This window comes from Rutidosis leptorrhynchoides, chromosome 5 (genome assembly GCF_046630445.1).
Source record: "Rutidosis leptorrhynchoides isolate AG116_Rl617_1_P2 chromosome 5, CSIRO_AGI_Rlap_v1, whole genome shotgun sequence".
Classification (NCBI taxonomy): domain Eukaryota; kingdom Viridiplantae; phylum Streptophyta; class Magnoliopsida; order Asterales; family Asteraceae; genus Rutidosis; species Rutidosis leptorrhynchoides.
The window spans coordinates 279806790-279812511 of NC_092337.1; the positions used below are offsets into that span (position 1 = coordinate 279806790).

Genomic DNA, 5722 nt, shown 5'->3' on the forward strand with positions numbered 1-5722 from the left:
TGAGTAATCATTCATGACTTATTTACATGAAAACAAAATAACATATCCTTTATATCTAATCCATACACCAACGACCAAAAACACCTACAAACACTTTCATTCTTCAATTTTCTTCATCTAATTGATCTCTCTCAAGTTCTATCTTCAAGTTCTAAGTGTTCTTCATAAATTCCAAAAGTTCTAGTTTCATAAAATCAAGAATACTTTCAAGTTTGCTAGCTCACTTCCAATCTTGTAAGGTGATCATCCGACCTCAAGAAATCTTTATTTCTTACAGTAGGTTATCATTCTAATACAAGGTAATAATCATATTCAAACTTTGGTTCAATTTCTATAACTATAACAATCTTATTTTAAGTGATGATCTTACTTGAACTTGTTTTCGTGTCATGATTCTGCTTCAAGAACTTCGAGCCATCCAAGGATCCATTGAAGCTAGATCCATTTTTCTCTTTTCCAGTAGGTTTATCCAAGGAACTTAAGGTAGTAATGATGTTCATAACATCATTCGATTCATACATATAAAGCTATCTTATTCGAAGGTTTAAACTTGTAATCACTAGAACATAGTTTAGTTAATTCTAAACTTGTTCGCAAACAAAAGTTAATCCTTCTAACTTGACTTTTAAAATAAACTAAACACATGTTCTATATCTATATGATATGCTAACTTAATGATTTAAAACCTGGAAACACGAAAAACACCGTAAAACCGGATTTACGCCGTCGTAGTAACACCGCGGGCTGTTTTGGGTTAGTTAATTAAAAACTATGATAAACTTTGATTTAAAAGTTGTTATTCTGAGAAAATGATTTTTATTATGAACATGAAACTATATCCAAAAATTATGGTTAAACTCAAAGTGGAAGTATGTTTTCTAAAATGGTCATCTAGACGTCGTTCTTTCGACTGAAATGACTACCTTTACAAAAACGACTTGTAACTTATTTTTCCGACTATAAACCTATACTTTTTCTGTTTAGATTCATAAAATAGAGTTCAATATGAAACCATAGCAATTTGATTCACTCAAAACGGATTTAAAATGAAGAAGTTATGGGTAAAACAAGATTGGATAATTTTTCTCATTTTAGCTACGTGAAAATTGGTAACAAATATATTCCAACCATAACTTAATCAACTTGTATTGTATATTATGTAATCTTGAGATACCATAGACACGTATACAATGTTTCGACCTATCATGTCGACACATCTATATATATTTCGGAACAACCATAGACACTCTATATGTGAATGTTGGAGTTAGCTATACAGGGTTGAGGTTGATTCCAAAATATGTATAGTTTGAGTTGTGATCAATACTGAGATACGTATACACTGGGTCGTGGATTGATTCAAGATAATATTTATCGATTTGTTTCTGTATATCTAACTGTGGACAACTAGTTATAGGTTACTAACGAGGACAGCTGACTTAATAAACTTAAAACATCAAAATATATTAAAAGTGTTGTAAATATATTTTGAACATACTTTGATATATATGTATATATTGTTATAGGTTCGTGAATCAACCAGTGGCCAAGTCTTACTTCCCGACGAAGTAAAAATCTGTGAAAGTGAGTTATAGTCCCACTTTTAAAATCTAATATTTTTGGGATGAGAATACATGCAGGTTTTATAAATGATTTACAAAATAGACACAAGTACGTGAGACTACATTCTATGGTTGAATTATCGAAATCGAATATGCCCCTTTTTATTAAGTTTGGTAATCTAAGAATTAGGGAACAGACACCCTAATTGACGCGAATCCTAAAGATAGATCTATTGGGCCTAACAAACCCCATCCAAAGTACCGGATGCTTTAGTACTTCGGAATTTATATCATATCCGAAGGGTGTCCCGGAATGATGGGGATATTCTTATATATGCATCTTGTTATTGTCGGTTACCAGGTGTTCACCATATGAATGATTTTTATCTCTATGTATGGGATGTGTATTGAAATATGAAATCTTGTGGTCTATTGTTACGATTTGATATATATAGGTTAAACCTATAACTCACCAACATTTTTTGTTGACGTTTAAAGCATGTTTATTCTCAGGTGAATATTAAGAGCTTCCGCTGTTGCATACTAAAATAAGGACAAGATTTGGAGTCCATGTTTGTATGATATTGTGTAAAAACTGCATTCAAGAAACTGATTTCGATGTAACATATTTGTATTGTAAACCATTATGTAATGGTCGTGTGTAAACAGGATATTTTAGATTATCATTATTTGATAATCTACGTAAAGCTTTTTAAACCTTTATTTATGAAATAAAGGTTATGGTTTGTTTTAAAAATGAATGCAGTCTTTTAAAAACGTCTCATATAGAGGTCAAAACCTCGCAACGAAATCAATTAATATGGAACGTTTTTAATCAATAAGAACGGGACATTTCACCGTATCTGAGCCAGGCTAGCCGTTTGGCAGACCATTTGGCTTGCCTGGTCAACCCGATTTCCTGGATCGTAACTTGATTTCTTGTCTTTCACAGTTTTCGCTCTAGAATACGAAGATGGTGCAAAAAGAATCAAGAAAATCGGAGCTAAAATGAAGATTCTAGAGCGAAAATGGTGAAAGACAAGAAATCAAGTTACGATCTAGGGAACCAGGCAAGCCAAACGGCCTGCCTGGCTCAAAAACGGCCTGCCAAACGGCTCGAGTAAATGGCCCCTGCAAACGGCTTGCCTTGGCAAATGGCCCCTGCAAACGGCCTGCCAAATAGCCTGCCAAACGGCCTGCCAGCCGTTTGCAGGGAAATTTTAGGCTTATTTAAGGGGCATTTGTCATTCATTTCAACACACACTTCAATTCACTTCTTTCTCTCTCTTGTACAATATTAGTCATACTTTCAAGGTCTTCGACTCCGTGCGGGAAACCTAGTACCCAGAGAAGAACGCCTAAGATTGTATTAGGAGCGGTCTGGAGTCTTGAAGTTGTCACTTTTGTATTCGGAACTCGTTTAATCTACTGGTACTTCTATCCCTTGTCTTTATCTAATGTCTTCCATTATTATGCTTTGTGATATTGTTGCCATGATTAGTGAGTAGTTATCTTTAGTGTAAGTTATGACGTAATCAATTATAATGCCGAAATTATATTATGGTTTGTGTATGTTCTCAAAATTCTTTCCGATTATGCTTTGTACTCAATCGCTTTTCCAACTAATGGAACGTAGTTATTGGCTCTGTTATTGGGAAGTCAAGAACCCCGATTCAGAGTACACTATCTGTATCACCCCTTGGTAAGAGAAGTCTATCGGATACAATGTAAGTTTGACTGAGGCACATCAGTTGTAGTAAGTCCACCAAGCCTTGGATTCCGACTGAGGAATCTTTCGTAGTGAAACATCTAACTAGACCCCTAGTACATTGTCGGTCTTAGACCATGCTAGTGTAGTCACCAAGCATATAAACTTCGTGCGTGCACGCTGAAGCACAACGGTTGTTGTAAGCTGCACCTCTGCTAAGTAAGGCCATGGAACATGGTTAGTGTTTACTAGTACACTTCACCATAATGCGGTCTCAAGTATTGTACCCCACTTGAGGGATTCTTGATTAATTAAGGAACTGTTTGTTCGAACACATAAAGGATTGGACCGTTAGAATAACCGAACGTATTCATGGAAGTCAGCTTAACTTGGACATGGTGTTCTTTATGGTTGAACTCTTTCAAGGGCCTAACTATCTTTTAGACCAATCATTAACGAAAGCATTGAGACACATCACGTGTCTCGGATATGGAAAACCATGTATTCTATTATACTTAAAAAAATTTAGACCATTTTGGAATGTTAATATGTCACCCAACCGAGTTGCTCAATTGGATGAGCCGTCTAAACGTGTATGCCTGTAGTCAGACTGCACGGGCGTCGGGGGTAAGGGACGTTACTGTCTATTCAGAATCTTCAAGCCTATCACATTACCCAGTGACATGTCTTATGACAGGGGCGTTTAGGACTAGTGTAGTAAATACAAGGTCACTGCCTATCCATGAGCCAACACTCCATAATACCGGCAAAGTAACTGATGAAATCATAGCATGCACTTGTTTCAGCCTTATAGAATTATAAATTTTATCGCATTTACTTTACTTTATTTAGAAAACTCAAAATTAGGTAATCAAGCACTACTCCTGTACCTTAGAATTATCTTAAGTTTTACATATAGGTTCGATTCTACTGATATCTCAAAAATACGACTCTAGGTCATACTTCCCTTACTCACAATAAGGAGTAGTACGATTTAGGCCCCGCTAAATATAAATTTAAAACAAGTATCCTCCCTCTTGGTGGCAGACCCTGACGCATTGCGACCTAACGACATCGCACGAAATAAAACCGTCCGTTTCGACCATATCAAGAGAGAGACAAGTTTTTGGCGCCGCTGCCGGAGAACTGGTATCAGACAATACTGCTCTCTATCAAACTCATTCACAAGCATTTAAGTGGTGTCTAAGAAATACAATCATACACGGACTTGGTTTTCGGATTTTTCGAACAGTCTCCAATTATATTGAAAACAAAAGGATCCTACCTCTCCGTAGTCGGCCTGGCCACTTGGTTTGTTGAATACTTCGTGCGAAGCTCTGTTATCGAAATACCAGGGAATCAGTAGCAAGAACCAAAAAACATATCTATATTTAATATAATTAGAATACCTTAGCTTAGAATACCTTAGACTACTTTAGAACAAGATTACCTTAGACTATCTTAGATTACTTTAGATTAATCTCATATTTCCTTAGAGTAACTTAGGAACTAAGTTTATCTGCTTAAAATTTAAAACAACAAAGAGGCATACCCAGTGTATGACCCAAACCCGATCTAGACCAGGGCCGTTGTTATTCGTACCTAATCCAGACTCCATAATCTCTAAAGCACGCAAGGAAGCAAGATTCAGAAAACAAATGACGCTACGCGTTACTTTAGCAGAAAACACTAAACCCTTGATTGAAGGTCGAGGAGGACCGATCAGATTTCCGGAGATTCAAGGACACTCGTTCGAGTTAAAACATCATATTATACAGCTCATCCAAAATGACTGTCAATTCCATGGATTACCGAATGACGATCCAAATTCCCACCTTGATAAATTCATATCTCTTTCGAATTCCTACAAGCAGCCAGGGATAGGACAAGATATAGTCCGGCTATACTTGTTCCCCTATTCTCTCACTCATCATGCACAGACATGGTTCGAAGGACTGGAAAAAGATTCCATCACGTCTTGGACGGAGATGGCCACTAAATTTCTAACCAAATATTTCCCTCCTTCTAAACAAACCAAACTTAAGAACGACATCATTAACTTTAAACAAAGTTATGATGAATCTCTTTACACTGCATGGGAGCGATTCAAAACCATGCTGAAGAAATGCCCTAATCACCAGTTAGAACGGTCAGCCCAAATATGCACCTTCTACAATGGTCTTACGGTAAATCATAGGACGACGATCGATGCCGCCGCTCAAGGAAATCTGATGAACCAAACCGCAGACGGAGCATGGGAGTTGCTCGAGAACATGACAACGCATCATCATGATTGGAAGAGTGGTGAAACAACTTCATCATCTGCACCACACTTCGCACTTAATAATCAAACAGAGGCCATCAAATATCTCACAGACAAGATGGAATCTCTTGCCAAAAAACTCGAAGAATTGAAGACGCAGCCGCAACAAGTTAACCAGGTCCAGGCCTG

General features: G+C 36.9%; 1 non-coding gene across 1 annotated transcript; it reads right to left on the reverse strand.

Moving 5' to 3' along the window:
- Positions 1–5307: 5307 nt before the first annotated feature.
- On the reverse strand, positions 5308–5413 carry LOC139851143 (small nucleolar RNA R71). The gene has a single exon (XR_011760502.1). It is a non-coding gene; the product is annotated as a small nucleolar RNA R71 (small nucleolar RNA).
- Positions 5414–5722: the final 309 nt, after the last annotated feature.